The sequence below is a fragment of the Manis javanica genome, chromosome 12 (genome assembly GCF_040802235.1).
Source record: "Manis javanica isolate MJ-LG chromosome 12, MJ_LKY, whole genome shotgun sequence".
Classification (NCBI taxonomy): domain Eukaryota; kingdom Metazoa; phylum Chordata; class Mammalia; order Pholidota; family Manidae; genus Manis; species Manis javanica.
In genome coordinates this window covers 102580658-102603995 of record NC_133167.1, presented here as the reverse complement: position 1 = coordinate 102603995, position 23338 = coordinate 102580658, and the positions used below count along the sequence as shown (strand labels likewise).

At 39.7% G+C, this 23338-nt stretch overlaps 1 protein-coding gene and 1 long non-coding RNA gene across 5 annotated transcripts in view; one reads left to right on the top strand and one right to left on the bottom strand.

Moving 5' to 3' along the window:
* Nucleotides 1-23338, top strand: part of TENM3 (teneurin transmembrane protein 3) — a 2338142-nt gene that overhangs the window by 2028191 nt on the left and 286613 nt on the right. The window contains exon 1 of one of the 4 annotated variants that reach the window (XM_073219197.1): nucleotides 11867-12572. The exons of the other annotated variants lie outside the window; for them this stretch is intronic. The gene's annotated coding sequence lies outside the window, so the exon portion shown is untranslated. Of the gene's footprint in view, nucleotides 1-11866; nucleotides 12573-23338 lie in introns of those variants that run through there. 4 annotated transcript variants of the gene reach the window in all.
* On the bottom strand, nucleotides 1195-20294 carry LOC140845250 (uncharacterized). The gene is made up of 3 exons (XR_012124050.1): nucleotides 18489-20294; nucleotides 8362-8436; nucleotides 1195-3340 (listed from the first exon to the last, which is right to left on the bottom strand). It is a non-coding gene; the product is annotated as an uncharacterized lncRNA (long non-coding RNA).

Sequence of the window (23338 nt, the reverse complement as noted above, 5' to 3'; positions counted from 1 at the left end):
AGCTAATTGGTCAAGGAAGGCTTTGAGAAGAAAATGACATTAAACACCAAAGGACGGATTAAATTTCTGCATGCAAAAATTGAGTAAAAGGACATTTAAGGTAGGTTTGAAACCAAAATGTGTTTTATGTTGACCATCATGTTGGGCATCGCCCTAGAAGAGCATGCGTTTTGATATATTTTTGCTATATTTTCTCTAGCATGTTGAAAGTCTTCATGTTAGGTATGTCAGGTTAAATGTTTTATATATTTACTCTTTAATTCAACCAACATTAAGGCAATCATGTTTAATAATAGGAAGTGTTTTAAGGCAATGCATACCATGTACTAAGTGCCATGATTGTTACATGCTCTTAATATAGTGAATATGCAATAAGCAAGTGGCATCTAGCCATGAGGGGTTGGGAAAGGTTTCAGGACAGGAAAAGGAGACATCTGAGACATGAGGGACAGTAGAAGTTAGCCAAGGAAGGATGCTATCCCAAAGGGAAGAAATATCCTTTGCAAAGTGCCAGAAACTATAACTGTAGTAAAACTGCAAGAAGAAGCTAGATCACAAAATATCTTATAAACCCTACTAAGGAGTTTGGATGTTATCTTAAGGACAGTGGGGAGCCTTTTACAGTTTCTCAATCAGGAAATTGATGTGACTGTATTTATATTTTTGAGAAGTGTTTTGGAAGGTAGTGTGAAGAATGCATTTGGGGAGGCAGGAATAGAGCCAGGTATGTTGCATCCAGGTGAAAACACAGATGATTGCATTAAGGAAGATAGTGACAACAGAGAGAAAAATAGTGACCCCGGCGAAGGGCCTCCCCTCCACGTGGATGGGATGTGGGGATGGAGAAGATGGTGCCAATAAAAGAGAGAAGAATGAGATGCGGTTTCTTCCTTGGGCATCTGAAGAGATGCAGAAGTTCTGTTCACTGACACAGGGAGTGCAAGGAGAGATAGATGCTTATGGAAGATGATTATTTTAGCTTTGAACATGTTTTATTTAAGATGCCTGTAGGACATCTTATTGATGACATTAAAAGATTGGATATGAGTCTGGCTGGGAATCGAAATTGTGAAATAACATAATTTGTGAATTAGGCCTTGAGAGATGGCCATGATTATGGAAGTCAGAGATAAAGTGAAAAGGGGGGACAGAAGAGGAACGGAGGGAGGGAGGGAGAGACGGCAGGCGTCTAGACAGAGGGAGCAATGGAACATGCTCAGAGGCAGGCACAGGGTAGGGGTAAGTGGGCGAAAAATCGTATTCTCAAGTGGGACGTAAGACAAGAATGGCCCACTTAGAAACTACGCTGAGGACTGGATTTATTCCATAGTCAGTAGGAGCAAAGGAGGATTTGAACATGGGAGGAGCATTTGCAAATAAGTCAGTAGGAAGATTTGACTGGACTCTGGGTTGGAGTGGGAGTGCAGAGGGGGTTTATGGGTGCAGGTAGGAGAGCTGCCCAGGCTTAGAAGTATGAAAATAGGTTGCTGGAGGCACTGGTGAAGACAGACGTCCCACCACTGCTTCTGACGCAGCAGAGGCAACTGTGAGCAACCGTCGCTGAGACAAAAGGGGGAATTCAGACGAGAGCTCTGGTTTCAGGAAATATGCAGCTTGGACTGTATTTAGAATTTTGCAATTATACTTCATGGAATTAAAATAGTAGAATAGCATGTCAGTATATGTTATTTTTAAAGTTGCTTTTCTTTGCTCCTGTTTTCCTTGAGTTTATAAAAACTATATCCCACAGATCAGACCAGGTGATATTTTTCTTCTGCCATACACTATAAGAAATTCAATGAGAGGACCAGGTGGCCCTTGCACAGGGTGCTGGCCATTCAGCTTTGCTGGGCTGGGCACCACGGGGAGGCGAAGAGCGACCACCAGAGCTGAGCTTATGGTCTGGGCACAGGCCTTAGTGGGTACAGAGAAGGTATGGGGCATCCCCATGGGAACTGCTAGGATGCAAGTTGTTCTTTTGCTGGCATCGTTGAAGTCTATAAAAATATAATTCTGGATGTATACCAATAAGCGTCTGATGCCATCAAACACATCAAGAACGCTAGACGCCGTTTCCGCCTAAGCAGCTGTCTATCCCGGGGGGATGAGGGGAAGCCTTTCATGGTCTTTGCTGGTGGTCTTCACCGGTTCCACGGTTTTCAGGAAGTTACATTTTGTGCAGGAGGGTCAGCTCTGTGCCAGACCACCCCAGAGAGCTGCTTTCCCTTCATTGCATCACTTCAGATGGTCTACGCATACGGTTTGATCCGTGACTTGCCATCTTGGGTGTTTACACTACAGGTGAATTTTTTTCCTGTAGTGACTTGAATTATGACTTGGTTGTTAGTATTTCCTTTTTTCAGTAAGAGCCTTTATTCCAAGAAAAAACTTCTTAATTCCCATAAAAAAAAAATACCAGACATAGGACCACAACCTGCGGACCCAGGTGTGTTTGAAGACAAGGGCATTTGGAAGCTGCCTGTAATATGGAGAGTAGACCTTCTGTGTCTAGCATGGGTGCAGGGCTGGCATCAGCTGAACGGGCAACTGCTTGCCTGCCTCTGTTCCTCGGGCCAGATAAAGACCCAGAAGTAGCAGCTGCCAGCCTGGAGGGATGTGAGAAAATAGGAAATTGATTTGAAATAAGATAGGGAAAAAGGCCAACTGAATTTGAGAATTTTCAAATATTCCCTTTTTAGGCACATGTAGTTGCCATCTCTGCAGAGGAAGATGATCCTTAGTTAATCTCTCATGAGAGCAAATAGCAGCAGATTCAGTCGGTATGGGTATCAGGAAGACCTGAAGTTAGTTTATTTCTTTATAATTGGAGGAAAATTGAATATTGATCTGTATTTTACTCCTTGGAAAGTCTTGATCCTTGAGAAGTTAAAAAAAAAGAAAGTGGAATATTATAACCATTCTGATCTAGGCTTAGGAAAACGTTTCTTTTTCCCGCTAGTTACAGTGATATTTTCAGTTTCATGTTAACCAGAGGTGACTGGGAAGTGGCATGTCTACCTGTGAATGTTGCCGAGATTCTCATTTTCGATTGGCGGGTTCGTTTGCTTTAACAGATGCCTTTAGGCAAATTATAATGCCTCTCTCTCCTTCTTTGCTTTTAAGGGAGTTTGGAGGAATCATGTTAACAATAGGATCACTAATAATTAGGAAGATGTCTATTTTTAGGGTCATACTCACCACCTACCCTGTGAGAAGGCAGGGAAGTTGAACGATGAGCTCTGAGTTTCTTTGGGGTCCTAACATTTGGTGATGCTGTGTACTCTCTTCAAGGCAGGAAACTGGTGGTGCACTCTAACTACACGTACCAAGAGCCTTCTATCTGTAGAACACCTTACTTGAATTTGTTGATAGGAAACAGGGGCATTAGAAGAAACAGACCTTGCAAGATACATAAATATCAGCTAGGAAAAATAAACACATAATTGCCACTAACAATATGACAACAAACACAGTTATACAGCTCACACCCTTGTTACCTCTCTTGGCTTCTAGAAAATCACCAATGCTGTTCTTCTATATACTGGAATCACTTTATGTACGTAATGCAACGTGGCTAGTATCTTGACCCATGGAATGTTAATATATGGAGTAGAATAAAGATGCAATAATTCACAGTTTTCAAGATCACCTCTGCATTAAGAAATCAATATTTGGAAGTGCCTGAGTGGGCCCTTTAACTCGTTCTTCAAAATAAACATTTGGTCTGTAAATTGATAACTGGATGGACAGGCAACAAAACATTCAAGACAGTGGAAAAAGGAAAAAACGTTTAAAAAAAAATGAGTGAATTTAAATATTCAGTAACTGAAATCTGTTATCCGAAGACATGAAAGAAACTGGAAGAGACTCCTGGAGGGCCATGTAAAGGATTCAGAACCTGAGAGGTTTCTTTTTTGGAAGGAAAAACTGAGGCCCAGATGAGTTAGGACTTACTACTATGAGCAAGGTCGCACAGCCAATCAAAAGAAGATCTGTGTTCCGGGCTCAAATTTCCTGAATCTTGGGGACCACAGGGAAGTGGAGAAATCCCAGAAGTGGGGGCTGTGATGTTTCTTCACTGGTTTCAACCTGCCAACCATTGAAGTTTCATCTTTCCTATTAGGTTCTTTTATTTCACTGTGAGCCTGTTTACATTTTCGGTTTCAGGGGTGCCTATTCAAATAACCTAAGGCACGGACAAAAGGAACCGTCTTATCCGAATTGCAGCCATGAATTTTCCTGACATTGATGATGACGTTACATGTTTTTTATTAAAATTGCTAGAAATAATCACCCAGCAAGAGAATAAGCTTTGTATGGAATAAATGCCTGCATAAAATTTAAGACCTTTCTCACTAATCATAAATTGCTGTTAATCACAACCTAGTCTGTTCTTTGCCTGTTAGAAAATTCCCCATTCTAACCATCATTCTGAAACTCTGCCAGAAATTACTTAACGGTAAATTCACCCAACGTCCATTCTAGAAACAACCAGAAAATGTGCAGTTATTCAAAGTAGGCTTGTGCTGAACTGGGGAAGCTACTAATCCTGGCTGCTTATATCATCCGAACGAAAGCTATCTTAGACTCCAGTTAAAGTGACACAGTGATATATTGATCTAATGAGTAATATTATGAAATTAATTCTAAAATACTCTTAACTGGCTCTGCCATAATCTTTAAAATTCATCTGAATGATCGCATTGTACAGACCTTTTGTTGAAAGTCTCACGAAGGCCTTTGGCCAAAAATAACACATAGCATTACATATTTTCACAGTGGTTTCTGTTTTGAAGTCACATTGCCTCCAAGCATCCTTGAAACACCCACATGGTCTGGGATCGAAATGTTCACCTGGACACTTGCTCAAGATCTTTTGTCTGCTGTGGCCTCAGGAGTTATAGTCACCTTGCTTAGCATCAGTTCAATAAATGTGCTTATTTTGCCTTTCAACCATTCTAGATCTTTAGCAAGACCTAGTTCCCCTTACAGTTCTGATGAAAGAAGCAGCCCCTAAGTGTGCTGTCCCTCCGAAGCTGAAGGACTGCAGGAGCTAGATATGCTACGGCTGGAATTTTCCTCACCTGACAGCCTCTGTCTCTACCTATTTTTTTTACTTTTCCCTCCCCTTAGCCATTTTTAGATAATTTATTTCTTCTCAGACAGAGCTGTATCTTTGTGTGATTTCCCCTTAAGCTGCTGAAGTTGCCCCCTAGCAAGACCCTAAGCACACCCATATTTTACAAACTTGAAACAGAACCCAGGTAGAAATTTGCCTAAAAGAACCCATACTTTTCTCCTCCTACAGAGTATTTTAAATAATGGAAATACAGTTTTCTGTACTAGTTTTAAACTAGTCTTGCCCCGTGAGGATAAAAAAAAAAAGCATTTTGTGTGAAAATAGCTAAGGCGCTCCAGGCACATAATAGACATTCAATAAAGGCGAATCAAATTCAAATGTAAAAGTTTTAAGAAAAATCCTAGTTGGTAGACTGTCTCCATTTTCCTACCATCCACTGACTTTTCAGCCCGCATTACATCTGACATTTACCCCATTACTCTGCTAGACATCATTCTCCTTTAGGTCATGAATGGCTTCTGCCAACCTCCAGGACATTACTTCAATCATTGTAAGTATTAATCCATGACCCGTAGCTTGGTTAATCATCATGCACTTCATTCCCTGCCTCTATTCTCGAACTTGTCTTCTGGGCTGCTCTGCTGACTCCCTCCCGTTTCCTAGACTTCTCTGTCTTATCTGAGGCCTGAACTTCCTCTCCATGACCCCCATTTGTAAGCACCCCCCAGGATTCAGGCTTGGCCTTTGGCTTACTTAGTGTATTCTTTGCCTCGCATCTTATCTACTCTCATGATTTTCACTGTATGGAATGGGTTAGTCAATGAACATTACAGAACTAAATACCTTCTTTCCATCTCTAAACTACTGGCTGGCACAGTTAATGAGACATATCCAATGACATGCTCATTTCACTCACTTTCCTTTCCCTCCATCATTTTGCAGAACTGTCTTCTCTTCCAGGACCTAGATCTCTCTATTTAGAGCCTGATAACATAGGTTGTGGTTCTCAACCCACTCCCTCCCCGCATCCTACAAAGGAGGTTCAGAGAAAATGAGATGATGAAAGAGATGAAAATTAGACTCCTGAGGAAATGGTGAAATTAAAAATAATAATAATAATAATTGAGATTCTGTAGTACAACAACATCGATCTTAAGGGAAGATTTAAGAATAATCATCTTCAAGTAGATGAAGGGCCCTTATTGAGAAAACAGTGACCCACTGCTCCTTGTTTCTATGAACACCGATCAAGAGCCTTTGGGTATAAAGTGAGGCACTGGGGATTTAACTTGGACTCTCACAGAATAGAATTACCCTGGGTAACAATGTAAAACATTGTACTGTATTACTTGAAATGGACATTGCATGGTAGGGTGTTTTTTTTAAAAAAAATTCATATGTGTCTGCAGAATCCAGAAGGTAATGACCAAATCAGATCACATATTAAGTTTATGTCCAGCTTTATAAACCTGTGATTTTTATAATGAAAGGTATACATTTAGAGTTAAAAAAAATAATGACCTCAGGCCATCCATGGTGGTAGGTGCCATTAAGTCACAGTCTCTGCCCTTGAAAAGTTGGTTAGGTTAGGGTGGTGTGTGTGTGTGAGAGAGAGAACCAAATAATCACAGAATAGTGTGATAAATACAAATGACAGAATCGTTCTAATTAGCAACTAGTTTCTTCAACCAGTCATTATGTAGTGTCTCTTTTATGCAAAGGTTTTGCTAAATGTTGGGGATTCAGCAAAGAAATGGCCCCTGCCCTCATGGTTTTATGGCCTGGAAGGGTTTACAGACAAGCAGACAGGCAGCAGAATATAGTATGATGAATATTAGTGAAGGATATTTGTAGAGCTTAGTGGGAACACAAATGAGAGGTCCTTAAACTATTCATAGTGGACAAGGAAAGGTGAAATGGAGGAGCTGACTTCCAAGCCAAGTCATGAATAAGCAGAAACTGGCCAGGTAAAAATAAGAGGTGTCAGGCATATGGACTATCATGCAAACACCTGAAATTAATTCACTATCGATTATCCAGATTTATTTGTCAATAAGACTTGTTAAACCATTTGCAAGAAATGATCTTAATACATAGGGGTTCATTTTCAAATTTTGATATTATAAATGATAAAGAGTGACTATAGAAGTTTATGTGATTTCTACAATCTGTCCACCGTGTAAAGGATCTGACCCATGGGCAGCTCCTGTCTCTATGGACGACTATCCACCTGACATCACTTCATGCCTAACCCCCAGTGAATAACTAGTTCTTGGTGTCCAAACAAACAAAACCAAGTGTTTAGAGCAATATACTTAATTTCAAAGATATACTGCCTTGCTGTTTGACATTGAATGGAAAATGTGTGTTCGAGAACTAACACTAATTATGCTTTGGGGTTGGGTGAATGGAATGATGGCTGGAAACATATCGTTCAGATTGAAGACAATTCAATCATTTCTGTATATCACATTTGCATTTCTTAAACATGGACTGTCAAAGAATACATAATAAGGATCTCCCCCCCCATGTATTTTTATTTTCAAAACCTAAAAACAAGATGATCCCCAACAAGGTGCCAAGCGTGGACAAACGCTGCCATCCCTGGGCGGGCCTGGGAAGTAGTCTTGCTGCTTGCAGACCTTGTATCCAACCTGCCAGAGATGAGTGGCAGTCTTCTACCTTGGCCACTCGTGCATGTCCCAGTCCTGGAGGTTCATTGCTAGAACCAGGGTTCTCTGCACTAGTCTACTGCGGACTCCCTTCAAACATTGTCTTTGGAGACCCACTGGCTTGACCTGGGTTCTCAGCTCTTGCCATGTACCCAGTTCCTGACATATCACCCCCAGCGAAATCTGGCTGGCCATCTGGATCTCTCTTGAAGCTCCTGCCCCCTGTTCTGCTCTCACCACTGGAGAGGAATGGTCCCCCTTCCTTAGCCCCTTCCGTCCCACTTGGCCACTTGCCAGCACTGGGCTGACGCTCACTAAGCCTGGATACAGTGGATTGCTTGATTGCCCCCTGCAAGGAGTCCAGACCTCCTCACACAGTCTCAGATCCTGCCTCCTCCTTTTCCCTGCCTGCCTGGGCTGCAGAGCGCCCAGCATGCTCCTGCCCAAGGTCACTCGAATGAGGACAAAAATAAGCACAGTTCTTTTGACACACCACAAACACGATTGGAAGAAGAGTGTTAGGTCTTCATCGTGTATCAGATTACAGAAGGCATTTGTGTTTGGGGGGGGGGGGGAATAACGCCTTTAAAAATAAAGAAGAGAACTTACCTTTTAGAATTGATCTTGGATGTGGGTCATTTCGGAGAGTTGTGAAATAAATGGCTGTATTGTGGATGGATTTTTCTGTAGGTTAAATCAAAGAATTACCGAGACATTATAATAGCCTTTCAGATTTACTGGAGACATCTGTGAAAATTATGAATTGGCTTTTATTACAAGACTTTTTTTTTATTACAAACCTTTATTTTGTTCCAGTGTAAATAATAATTGAACTTTATTGGAAAAAGGACTCAGAAATGTGATTTGAAATGCAGTTTTATATCAGCTTATAAGAGAGTCCCCATAGCTGTTAGAGATTTCTGTGCTACTAACAAACTGTGCAAAACAGAAGATAAAATCTAAAATTTTATTCACAGCATGTAACTAAAGTAATTGTACAATTATTATGTACCAGTCGATGTCCGTACACTAATTTTGGTGACATAGATGGTTTCTTTGATATATTTGTTATTTTAAAAAGAAAATAAATGTTTACAAATATATGTGTAATTTTTACCAAAGTCCATTTAGACAAATTCTAGAGTGACAGATACATATTGACCTATACCAATCCCTAAATCAGGTGTTCAGGAGTTTATTTGCTATTTCTTGCCTCTATGAGACTCCAGCCTGCAGAGAACATTAGTATGTGTACTATCTCATTTTAAGCACCGTTACCTTTCCAAGTTTGTGACCTTACCTACAAAACAGAGGAAAAGTCATGTGCTGTGCCTTCCCCCACACCAACTCCGAAATCTATCAATTATCCTCTTTTACAACTGATGATCATGTTTTTAAATTTTCAGTGTGACTTATCCTCATATATTTCTGACTTAGAAAGTGAACTCTCCTACCACCAGGTTTAACTGCTGAATTGAAAACTAGTACTTAGTGAAATGGTTTCAGCATTAGGACCTGGGGCTGAGTTTAGGCTCTGGCACTTTATCACTCTGTGGGCCATTATCAATCTCTGTCTGCTCTGGTTTCTTCATCTGTGCAATGGGATAATACTATTCCTTTTTCAAAGGAGCTTAGAGAAATAATACAAATGGTATGGGTCAAATGCTCAATATCGTGACAGCCATTTGAAGTACTCTATGTTAGTTTATATCATAATCACATCTTTAGAATAGCTAAAAGTGTTTGATTTTCATTTTGTATTAGCATCTCTAATAATATGGATTCGGTGCTTCATCGTTTGCAGTAATAGTAATCATCCTCGTTTTGTTTAAACTCCCAATTTTTCTTTAAGGTTTTTCACCTAATCAGAGAGGTCACAAGAATTCTTAATATTAAAGCTAAGTTGGTACCAGTTTGAAGTAACAGTTCATTTGTGGACTTTAAAAAAAAAAACACAATTTGCTTTGATTTGGTTTGGTTCATGCATTTTTAAAAATCTTCCTGGTGGTGCACAGTCATTAGGCTTTTATGCCTAAAGAACTGAATTCCGTTGTAAGTAAAATTCATTTAATAGCGCAAGTGTGAGTCCATGTGGTTATTTATTCACAATATGAAATAGCCACATAATTCAGCACATTTGATTGTGTATGTTCATCGAACTACAGGGAATCTGCAGATCTTTGACAAGAAATGCGTAAGTTATAGAAGGCAGTACCATATGCTCATTATTCCTGACATCATCAATATGGCAAACTCTAGTAGATAAAAATAGTTTGATGTGTGCTTTATTACATGTCTATATAGAAATCTTTGTGGACTTCTTTATTTAAAAGATGATGGTGATTTGATGCATGGATGGGAGTGGTCACAAAACTTTGTGTCTTTTCTTGGGAAGATATATGTGGAAACCATCCTTTACTTCTCAGCGATGAAAACTGTTTAAAATCATCTCTCCCTTTTCTTCCCCATGGGCGGTGGCTGCGGCTGCTCAGCTGTGTTCAGATTAAGCCCTTGATTATTCTCAAGGGATGCTGTCTTTGTCCAATTTGAAAATAATTAACTTTAAATTCAGAAAAGGTTAAACTAGATATACACGGAGAATATTCCAATATAGTCCAATATAAAAATTTACCTACCCTGTACCTGATACTTATAGATGGGCATTGTTTCATTAGCATTTTAAATTGGAATTTTAATAAATGCTCTCAATCAGTGACCAATTTACATAACATTTATCTGGGGAAATAAGCATGCCAAAGATCAGTCTTCTAGAGATTCATCAAAACAATGATTTAAGATTTTAAAGACCTTCATTCTTCCACTAGAGTGTTCATCTTTCTCTGCTCTAATGTTCTAACCCAAATCCAGATCTGCTAACTTCTGTCATCAAAAATCCAGGATACCTATCTGAAACGTAGACAAGCCCTCGGGTCCTGGCAAAATATAACTGTGCAATGTTCTACCTATTTAATTCTTCTAAGATTCCAGTTGAACAAAACATTCTTCATATCCTGGCCGAAATAATTATAAACTTTTTTTGTTTTTGCACTTACTTCAGGCCCCCCTAGCCCCCACCCCTAAAGAGTGATGCACACTTACAGTGGTCCTGAAATTATCTTTTTCAAAATACTCTGACTTAGGAGGTATTTGCTTAAGAGCTTGGAGGTCTTTCCGTGCCCCACAAAATATGTTGTGTTCTATTTTTGGACCCATTTTTACTAAAAAGAATTAGAATTTCAATACCCTGAAATACCTGGAATTTAGACTATGTCACAGGAATGTTCAAATTATTTCTATGATTTCCTAATAATGTCCAAATTAAAGTGTGACTAAACTGATCATTCAGGGAGAAATAGGATGGCTTTGATTATCATGTTGTAATAGGATGTTTGTGAGTCTCAGTTTTACCAGAGCCATTATTACTGAAAAGACAGGACGCTAAGGGGTACAGACTTTGCACACTTCCATGTACGATGATGGATGTGATGTGTTAGATGGTAATGAAAACGTAGAAAGTATCCACCAAGAGGTAGATGGGATGCATTCACGTTCCTGTGGCATTAGATGTAAAAAGTGACACGAGTGAAGCTGAGGGTAGTATGCTAAGAGGAAAAAGAAATGGCTGGTGTTGTTATGGGGATTAGGGAAGAATATAGTCTTTTCGGATCTTATTGATAAAGGGAGAACACTAATCCTTTCTTAAAATATAATTTTTTTTGTTTGGATAAAGTCTATATTTAGACGCTAGTGTAGAATGACAGCTAATGATGTGAACATATGCTGATTGACATTAGCATTGTAATGTGAAATGCTTCTTGTTTTCTTCTTTAACAATACCTGAGGGGTTTGGAGGGATTGGAAGAAAACAACGGTGACTCTAAACATTCATGAACATACAGTAACTCAATTCTCGGTTTAATGGAGGAAGAAGCTGAAGGGGATGGAATGTTCTAGAAGAAAGAGGAATTCCAGGAAGGAGGGACGTTGGACTGGAGGCAATGCAAAAATTATGATAAAAGTATATCTGGAGGGGGGGAGGGGAGGCAGTTTTTTAAGTAAAAATTGAAGGGCAGCAATATTAAAGTATCTTTTATTTAAAGCAAAGCTAGTTAGGCGGTCACGGTAGCTATTCCAGAGCAGGGCTGCCCAGGGCCAGCAGGTCGTTTGCAAGGAGCCCAGTGCAGTGCACGCAGGCCTCCAGTCCCAGGCACCCTTGCCCCTCCCCGCGCTGCGTTACTCGGGGGCCAGCCCCGGGGCCGCGAGAGGCGCCCCTCCCGCCTCGGCGAGACCCCCCTCCGCAGGCCGCGCGGCCGAGCCCAGGGCTCAGGGCGGCCGCCGCGCTGGGCGTCAGCGGCGCGGTGCCTGCACGGGCGCAGCGCAGGGCTGGGGACTCATGCATGCGCGGGAAGGCAGGCGAGCCGTGCTCGGAGCGAAGTCCATGCTGCACCGTCTGCGGCGACCTGGAGCCACAGCAGAGCCTGCGGGCGGCTCGCGGTCTGCGCGCGGGTGGGCGGCGCGCGGAGCCTCCTCGCGGGGTCTGCGAGGCGCGCCCGCACCCGGCGCGCCGCAGGTTCCCGCGTCTGCTCCTCCGGGGAGGAGGTCGGCCGGCGGCGGCGCCCGGCCCGGCGCGAAGGGGTTAAGCGGCGCGCCGCCCCCTCCGCGGCCGGGGGTAAACAGAGCAGCCTCAGCCTATCATGTCTGGCTGCCGCCCGCCGCCGGAGCCCCGCGCCCGGCGCTGTAACACGATACGCTGCAGACCCAGGCACCTCGGCAGCGCCGGGCTCGGCTCCGCACGGCCACCGCGAGGGCGCCGCGGCGAGGTGGGTGAGCGGCGGCGGCGGGGCCCGGGCGGCCGGCGAGCGCGGCTCCCCGCGCGGTGGGTGCCCGCCGGCTGGCGCCCGGGGGCGGCGGCGGGACGGGAGGAGGCTCCGCGCCGGGGGGACTCGGTGCCCGGGCAGCATTAGCCTCGGAAACGAGGCGCTTTTTAACCCCCGAGGGCCCACGTGTACGGATTTAGCGAAGGTGGAGGCTGAACTTTCTCGCCGACTCTTAGTCACTCGGAACGGTGCAGGTATAGCCGCGGGGAGAATGGAGTCTTTTGTTCCCGGTATTTTTAATTAGGTGGATTTTTTTTTTTTTTTTGAGTAGTGCACACTCCTAATCCGTCAGGTGAAGCTGCCTTGTTCCTGCGTCCTGTGACTTTGGCGATGCATCTCGTTGAATTTGTGGGGAGCAAATCTTAGCAAGAGTGATTTGGGGGCAATTAATGTCTGATGTGTTCAGAAATCTGCATTGAGCTTAAATTAATCAGCCGTTTGGTTGCATTGACTCACATCCATCATACTGATTGCTTAATGGGGGGGAAAAGGTACAAAATAATCTTGCTCATGAAAAGAGCGGTTTTTCTGCTGCGAAATGCTTAGTGGTTTTTGTCAGGAAAGGGTTTTAGAGAGCCCAGTCTGCGAGAGAAATCCAACTTTACCGTGGTGCGTCCATGCAGGTTGCTCCCGTGGAGAAATAGTTGGGAATGATGTGGAAAACGTGTGCACTGTCTCTTAAAGCAAAAATCGTCTTACCCTCTCTGTGTGTATTTTAATCAAATAAAACAAAGATCTGGGGCAGCTCTCAAAATGAGAGGTCCCATTTCCTCCCCTCTCCCGGGCTGGCGTCTCTCTCTCTCTCTCTCTCTCTCTCTCTCTCTCTCTCTCTCTCTCTCTGGAATATCTCAGAGATGATATGTGCCGAATATATGTGCCGGAGTCACAAAGTCATTCTGTCTTCTGAAAGCCTAATATAATCAAATTCAGTGCCTTAAGATGGTGTAGTTGAAGATTTGATCCCCTTCCACTGAAGTGGAAATACTTGTAGTAATTGAAAGCAGATCCATGTCTGGAGTTGTACAAGCTAAGGTTTTCATTTTTTAAATAAACCTTTTGTTCTCTGGTTTTAAATGTTTGAGAGAGCCATCCAGAGACCTCTGTGTGCTAATTGTTAAAGTAGTCCTTAAGAAAGGGTTGAAAATATCCAGAGAGGGCATTTTAGCAAGACAGCTAACTTACTGAAGCCTCGCTCTCAGTAGGAGAATATTTTAGTGCACTAGCTACTTATTGTCTGTGCTCACATTTTATTTCAGCGGATTCCCCCCCGCATTCAGATGCAACTGTAGTGTTCAAAGCCCCAGGCAGAGTCCACGTGTCTTCAGAGGTTTAAAAACTTGAGAATTTTGGTGTTATCCCATTTTATGCTGTGATTTACACAATTTGATGATGAATTTGAAATCAAGGATACGGTACGCTTAATTTGAAGAGATGCTGATTATATATTAACCGATACACCAGAACTTACAAAATATGATTGCAGGTTGCTAACCTGGTTCCTTTCTTATCTTTGCAGATTAGTGTTAGAAGCTTTATAAAATTGGCCCTTAAAGATTGAAATTAGGATACATTCTAGACAAAGAGGGAGTCACTTGATCTCTTATTAGCTGTGAAGATAGGGAAGAATGGTGCTCTGTGAGAGTGCCACCACCCTATTTCAGGACATCAAATCCAAAATGAATTGTGTGCTTATGAGGAGAAAGTTAGAAGAGTTGTACTTTTAACAATGGTAATTGAGAACAGAAAAAAAAAAACAGAAGGCAGTATTCCAAATATTGAATTACCAGTTTCGTAAACCTGTTGTTCTGATTATTAATAAGATGCGAATGAGCGTATTCGCGGAGTATCACATGGCAGTTTGATTTCTTAATAACTACTTGGTAGCTCCTTATTTTACCTCGTTTCGTTGTCTTCCTGACAGTTGATCGTTTGAGCACATTAAAATAAATGTGAAGTGAATACCCTGGTTATGATTTAAATGATATTCTTGTTGCCGTTTCTCAGGTAGAAGTCTTGTTTGATAAAACCAGTATTTAAAATATCCAGCAAATTATCTACCAAATAAGATCTCACTACATTTTGGCTGTCGTATCACGGGTCTTGATATCCCTGGCCTAGTGTGGGGCATAATAGAATTTAATTCTCCTCAAAGATTTAGAAAAAGGCAAGCAGCTTGACATGGACTCTTACAGATGTCTGAACACTGACTTTTCAGTGTAAGATCCTTGTCTAAACATTTAAACCAACCCTTTCTGAGGCTTCTGTGTACTGTTAGTTTTTTATGTCCTTTCATTTTTTTTACTTGGTAAGGGAATGTGCAGGATCTTCTGTCATCTGAAATAATATATTCCATCGATCACAGGACCCCTTTCTTTCACAATGTAGGAAAGAGGCAAATGAGGCAGTGTCTAAATACAGTGATCTTGATAATTAATGCCATGAAATAGATTAAAATGCTGTATTCCAGGTATTCATTTCCTTAAAAGGGCCACCAGAAAAGCGTTGCTAAGCACCCGTCACTACTGCAAGTAACAGAAAATGACCCAAATTAAAGAACCTGTTCTAAGCTGTATTCTTGCATTTTCTAAAGTGCATTTCAAAAGGTTTAACAAGACTCATTCAATTAGTGGAGGAAAAAAAAGATCTATTTTCAGCTCTGATCAGCAATTAAGAGATTGGGCTTTGGAACATCAGTCTCTTTATGTAATTTATTTTGTTTTCTAGATTTTAAGCAGTTGTGAAGAAAGATTTTTAACAAACTCACCTTTCTAACAATCCGAATGTGTATTTCTTTGAAATTTTTATACAAATGGATGTTTTTCCTGCTAACTTTTCACTCATTTTTTAAAAGTTTAGATTTCATGCTAATATGGTATATTACTGCTTTACTGTAGATTTCCTGCCTTGTATACACACATACATACATACATACATACATACCTACATACATACATACGGCTGTAATTACTCTATTTTATTCTGGGTATGAGAACTTTAGCACTGAACACTTAAGAAATAGGATGTTCTTCATTAGGGATATTTGGATGGTAAATTTGGTACTGTGAAGGCGATACGGTGTTATGTCGCAGTGAGAAAGTAAAGTAGATGGGGCAATAGATTTTTATTTATTTATTTTTTTAAATGAGGGTGAACTCCACCCTTCTGGGTTAGCCCAGAACTTCTGCAGAGTGATAGCTATAAACCTAAGGGACAACTATTAGAATGTTTGATGAGGTAGATGTTCCAGTTCCGAGTTAAGCTAACAGCAGTCACCCACACAAGTCGTGGAACTTCTGGCGGAGAGATGGGAACAGAAGGGCAGGCCTGTGAGAGGAAGAGGGGAGAGGTGCAGGGGGTGCTCGAAGACTGAGATGAGGATGGTCACCAGGGTTTCTGCTCTATCACGTTGGTCTGACAAGTCTAAAGCATATAAGTACTGGTATTAAGTTATCAATCCTGAGTGCTGTTTGGACTATCATCATACATAATGTGATTCCCTATCCTCCAACGTTGGAGATTTTAAAGCCAAAATAGCACTTGATTCTTTCTTCTAAAAGAGAGATTTTACATTAGAAATTCATTATATTGTAGTTTTGTATAAAATAAAAGTTACTCTAATGCTCATTTATGTCTCAGGTCTCTTAGCCTGAAGTCTGGCTTTAAGCATTTGGAATATGGTGGTTGGTTTTTGACACATCAAAATTTGTTTTTCCCCCTAGGGAGTAACAATTGGATGTGTAGGAATTTTTTGATGATATGTATTTTAGCGGGTTTGAAGTAATATTTATTTTAATATTCAAAGAAACCGATTACAACTGGGGTTTATGTGTTGATTTTAGTTACAGACTTAGCTGTTCAGTTACAAACCCTGTGTGCTAAAGTTTTGAAATGTCTCCTCTTAATTTTTACTGCAAGAAGGTGACAATAACTACCTCTTCGGTATCCTAGAAACAATTTATGCCATAGATGTGACTGATGGTAAATTCATTTCACAGGGGAAGAAGAATTTAAAAGTGCCCACAGGTATTTGAGGACCTATCACATCTAAATAATAGATTTGGGAAACTACATCATGCACTATGAAGGGGAGAGTTTCCTAAGTGCCATTATTCCTCTTTCTTAATATTAAGTACAATTTCTCATAAACATCTTGTGTTGTACATTTAGAAGGCAGAATGGATTATAGAACCTACCAAAATGACTAATACTGAGCTCATGTAGAAAAACACTTCAGTTGTTTTCTGTTTATAAATTTATCAACCTAAGATTTTTAAAAAATTTCTAAAGTACTGTGTGGGAGTTGCAGTGAGTGTTTGTCGTGTGAGGTTCTGCACAGCACCTTTTCCACCCCCAGTCTTAACTAATTTCCGGCAGGCGGAGAGGTGACCTACTGTCTAGAGACCTGTAAAATGTCGTCTGGGACTCTTCCTACACTTTTTCCTCTAAGTAAAACAAAATTATTCATATAACAAATTTAACATTGTTAACCTTTGATAATTATTTAACCAGTATTTCGTTGTACCTCCTGCTTAAAAGTTGTTCATTAGTGGAGTAGACACCTGGCGGTGCTCTTAGAAGTTTATTTGTCTTTCAATTCCTGTGGTAGTAGGGGGCAGTACATCTCCTTAATTATCTTTGTTCAGGGAAACGCTGAAAGACCAGGGTAGTTAAACAAGGCCATTTGGATTTGTGAGGTCGAAGTCAAATGCAAGGAAAGTGGTTAAATGCATTATCATCTTATTGAGCCTATCGTCAGTAAAGTGACCTTGATGGAGGTGGAAAAAGCCATTTGGGTATTCTGTGACAGCCACCCTGCTTGTTTTATCACTGACAGATTTTTGTACTTTTTTAAATCGTATTTTCTTTGTCATATTTTCTTCTTTTTGTTTTCCAATATTATTTCCTCTGGAGATCATCAGAGTGAGAGCGAAAATTAAAATTAGTTTCATTTTAATGACCGTGTTTTCCTCCATAAGTTTATTTTCATACATTAATATATATGGAGATATTCCTTCATTAAAAATTAAGGTGATCAGCCTGGCTGACCATTCTGTATGAGCTTTTAAAGATCTTTTAATGACGATGATTGGTCTCTTTGCAAAAGAGCTGCTAAACTGCTACTTTTCAAATTGTTTCTGAGTTTCTAAGAGAAAAGACTTGCCATCCTCGCTGTCAGCAGTGAGAAAAATGTTTGTTGTATTTATTAGACACGCAAGTGTCTAGATGTGTTTACTTGAAGGTTATTCAAGTTTTAGTAGTTTCGTTACTGCTATTTTAGAATCATCACTTCCCTTAAAAAGTTACAAAGATAAAACCCAAAAGATTTTTACTTCATATTTCTTAACTGTCTGGCCAATATTTTCCTTATGATGCATTTTATATCAACTCCATTAAAATGAAATTCTTATGTAAATACTTGAACAAGTGTTGTTCAATAATAGGAAGAGTTTTATGAAACACAGTCCAAGATGTAACCTTTCTGGAAACTCCGGCTGAAGCCATGAAATGCTGCATACAAGATTTTTGTTTCCCTGGGCAAAGCCACCAGACATTACTGATTGGAGTTTAGCTTATGCTTTTCTTTCTACTGAATTTTTATTACAATTAATCAGAATTAAGGACAGTTCTCATCATAAGAAAGAAAAAACTGGCCCATTTTCAAAATACCTAGAATACTATTTCAAATGTTATCAGAGACATTGCCTTATCATCTTGTTATGAATGATGTGACAATAAAATCTAAGGAACTTGAAATCACCAAAGAGTTCTATCAGAAGAGTCAAATTTCCTCGATTGCAAAGCATTTAGTCCTTTGAGGCCTGGGAAAACAAAACAAAAAAACAAGCATACTGAACTGACCTATGTTTACGGTGATTGTAAACTCTCCTTCCCCCAAACTGCTCTCACCATGGAGGCCTAGGTTCAGGCTCTTTTCATTCCAGACTTAAGACTGTTTCATTAGCCCTCTAACCTGCTTGCCCGGCCTCCTGTCAGTCTCCGTAGTCCGGCCTCCACACCACCATCACAGTTGTCCTTTATGAGTCATGATTCGGAGCATGGCCCAGCCCTGCATAAAACCCCATTATGTCCTTTGGGACCAAGTCCAAATTCCTTAGTATTTTATCAGACCTTCCATGAGCTCTACCTCCATTTCTCTTTCCCACCTACGCCTTCACCTCACTGGTGCTACTTATGCCCTTTCTTACCAACTCACAAATCTTTCGTGGGCCTACTTGGGTGGTGTTTCTTCTCAGAAGCCCTTACCAGTTGCCCCAGGCGGGGCAGGCTGCTCCGTGTTAGCACCTACATGTTTCACTTTACAGCCCTTAACACATTGTGCTGTAATCATTTGTTTACAACTCTCTGTCTCCCACTAGGGGGACACGTTCTTTCAGGTCACAGCACATCCTAGCTCATCCTAGTGTACCAGCACTAAGCACAATGCTGAGAAAATAGCAGTTACTCAATAAATGTTTGTTGATTGCTTATTGAAGGCATATTGTGAATTACAATTCAACTTCTTGGTAATGGAAGATCACACTGTGAACATCAGTTGTTTTGTTCTGTGCTACTATAGAGTAACTTAGGAGCTCTTGAGGGCTCAATGTCCCCCATCTAAGGTACCTTACAGCAGTGCTTAATATTACTGTTATCTATCACTTTTGAGTCCTTACTATGCAAAGTGTTTAATACATATCATTTTGCTTTATTCTCACGCCATCCCTTTCAGAAGGGGTTTCTGCATTTTACTGATGGGAACATTGTTACTTAGAGAGGTTAAGTGCAAAGTTACCCAGGTATTAAATGGCAAAGTACTGACCTGAACATTGTACCGTGTGATTCCAGACCTGTTCTAGCTATCACATTCCTTGTAAGAATTTTTAATGACATGTGCAGTTCAAGTACAGATGCACTTTTTAAGATAATTTTTTCATTTTCCTCCCTTGTCCACGTGTCAGCTTTCACATCTAATGACTCTGTTATCAGTCACAGTTGTTTTGTTGTCATTGTGATTTTTGCATCAAACAGGAGTAGAAAGCTGCTAAGCGAAGACTATTCTCAGAACTAATTTTATTTGTTTTACTAGTTTTCGCCTCTCAGAAGCCTTTTTTTTGGCCTTAATACCTTTCGTTTCTCTGCATTTCTAGCCAGGTGAGAGTTCCCTGTAGCTGTTGGGTGTTTAGGTGAAGCACACTGTTAATTTCCAGAGTGAGAAGACTTTTAACAGAAGCCAGTAGTTCATTGAATCATAACGCTAAATTTGACTAAAATTACACTGAAATTGCAAGCACAGATACATTGGAAACACTGATAGAGATAGTTGTCCTTCAAATTTTTTAAAGCAGTAAACATACCTAATGGTTTTGGATATTTGAATGTTTTGGATGACTATTGTAGGGAAGATATGTTCTTTTTTTTTTCCTATTTTTTTAAATTAAGGTATCATTGATAAACAATCTTATGAATGTTTCACATGAGCCATATTGTGGTTTCAACACTCACCCATATTATCAAGCCCCCCAACCCCATTGCAATCACTGTCCATCAGTGTAGTAAGATGCTATTGAGTCATTACTTGTGGGAAGATATATTCTTTAATATGAAAATTTGAAGCAAGAACTAGTCCGTCATCATTGTTTTCATTACCAAAAGGTAATTTATAGGTGAGGAGTATTAGGACAGAAAAGAAACTTCCTATTTCTATTCCGCTCCATAGTCATCAACCTTAAGAACAAAAGACTCACAAAATTTTAAAAACTTGCTTTACTCACTTCTCCTATGAAAGTCAGTAAAATAAGAAAATCTCAGAACTGAAGAGGATCTTTAAGATCACCTAATCCAGACACAGATTTCATAAGTTGAGAGGCAAGCCTTAGTAATAGCTAACATTTATTAAGTATTCACTAAGGGCTAGTCTCTGTGCTAAAACCCTTTATGCAGATATTTCATCTACAGAACAACTCGTGTTGTTAAATATGCTTACAGTCTCTATTTTGAGGATGGGAAAACAGGCATAGAAAACTAAGTTGCCAGTTAGAGATAAAGCACATACCTAGGACCCACTCCTGTATCCCATGGGAATGGCGGAAGCCCACCGCAGTCCCTCTGTTAAGAAGTAACTGGGTCTCAGAGCCTCTAACACACAGTCTGCTTATTGCATTAAAAACAATTATAGTGACATGTTAAAATACCTAATATGTAACAGGCATTTTATGAAGTTTTATTCTTACTCTCTCTGTTATAGATGAGAGAACCGAGACTGACAGAGATTAAGCAATTCATATAATGTTCACCTACTACTAAAGGACAAAGGCAGGTTGGTCCTAGTCTCAAATTTATATCCTTTATTACTGAATTCCACCTTCAGTTATAAGTGTGAAGTTTTGTTTTGACTTTAATCCTAACTTTGCTTTACATATACATTTTCTTTACTGTTATAGAATAGAAATAGGCCAATATCCAAGCTTTCATAAATATTAGAACCATTCGAAGTTACAAATATTTCATGTTTAAGGCAAGACATTGAATATATCAACAAGTACCTACTAAGCAAATATGTGTTTGGTATTGTTCTCTGTTTCTGTTTTAATCTTATTTAGAATTTATTTTTAGTGAACCATGATCATAAATGATCGTCTATGGTATGGCTAGTGTCCCCTTCCTGGTTAATATCCGGTAATGATTAGCATCATTGATTAGGAAATTAGTAGATTATGCCTTTACTGACGCTTCTTTTTCCTATTTAATGGTTTGTTTATTAATTGATGGCTAATGCTTTTATTATTAAAGCCTATTAACACATCAAAATGATATTTATTGAACCTGGTAATATGATAAAATTATGCTTGTGTTTACTCTTTTGTGACTAATTTAATCTATCGGTAGTCTTGTGTTTTTATAGTTTCGGTCTGCTAAGAACTTCTGATTTGGAAGTCAAGTAAATTAGCATTTAAACTACTAACTGGTGGTGTGACCTTGGAAAAGATGTCCGATTTTAAGCTGTTACCTGTAAAAGGAGGCAAGTAAACTGGATCAGTGGCTTCAAATAATACAGATTCTTGTAGAGGTTCTGTAAACTTTCTTCGGTTGATGCCAAATTCTTCAAAAAAAAAGTCAGACTGAAAATGGTAATAAAATATACCATGCACAACAAAATATACATTTTTTTTTACACTTTGTGCTGTTGGGTTAGCTTATTTGTATGCACATGTCCTGTTTCTTCTGTGCATATATTTGCATTTTTATGAGGGTGTCATTGGTTAGGGAAGTTCGGGCTGTATGCTAGCTTTTTTGTTAATTCGGCTTGCCTACAGAGTAAGAAGAGAAAGCCTCCTTTGCCCAGGAACTCTAGGAAGGGGATACCCTTACTCGGCTTCCAGGAAGATGGTCAATGTGCTGTGCGCTATGTATGCTTGCTATGTTTGGTCTCTGGCTGTAATCGAGATTCTGAAAATCAAGGTGGCTGTCATTAAGAATAGATTATTGCTGCTCACTTGTTCCATCGTAATGCCTTAACTCAAACTTTTTTGAAACCATTCTTTTAAAATTGAGTTCATTTGCAAGACAGATAAAAATAGTTCTTGTTATATAGGCACGTCTCAGTTTGATCGAATACCAATGCAGCTAGTTTGATTGTTTACCTTCCTGCAGAGGCTTGACTCACCAACATTTGGCTATTTCAGAAAATTAGAGCTATACTCAATGAGTATTTACCACAGTTAAATATATTCTGTGAGGTCTTTTCAAAAGAGAAATAACAGAGTAATATTGAGAAATGACTGCATCATCTGAAACGGGTTTAACTCCTGAGATGGGCCTTGAAGGCAATAATATTCATCTGGGTGAATTCTGGTACTTTTAAGAGTTGAGTGACATTACAGTATAGCCCTTTTCACATGTGAAGATTAAAGACTGAAGCCAAATAGTGTCCTTAATGGGCAGGATAATTAAATTTAAAAATCTAGAAACTGAAACTTTATAGTCATTCTTAATGTACAATTGTTCATTTTAAATGATTGTCAAACTTCTTTAATCTACTAAGGTGTGTGTGTGATAATATGTTTGATTTCTTTAAAGTGTATTTAAGTCTCATGCATGTTACATTTCATACAGAAAGCTTCAAGCTACGCTCAATCTTTACTTTTATCCTTCCAGTTAGGAATAGAAGATTCAAACTGCCAGGTCTTTAATAAATTGAAATATGTATATATATTATATATACTTTCATGCTCAGATATCAGTATAAATACCTGTTTTATTAAAATGCTTATTATAGTATTTATTTATTTCAGTAGTGCCTCAATTCCTCAAGAGCTGGGCATAAGAATTGTAAAGTTAAAATCTCTCTCCCCCTCTGTTGATGCAAAACATAGGTTCAACTAAATATTAAAGATTTTTAAAGTATATTTATGGAGAAAGGTGATAGTATCTTTTCACTACAAAAATCTACTTTTGTGTATTTTATAAAATTCTTGTCTAGCCCCTATTTCCAGGAATATCTATATATAGCACCTATAAATGTGTAGAATCTCCTTTAAATTCTAATGATATGCTTCATTGAAAGGAGACCAGTTGAAAATTTTATTAAAATCTCTTAGCTTTGACATGAAAACACTCTGAAAAAGAGAGAACTAGTTCTAGGCTCTTGTATAACAATAGATTGCCGCCATGGCCCTAGGACAAAGGAACCTAAAATTGAGTCGACTTAA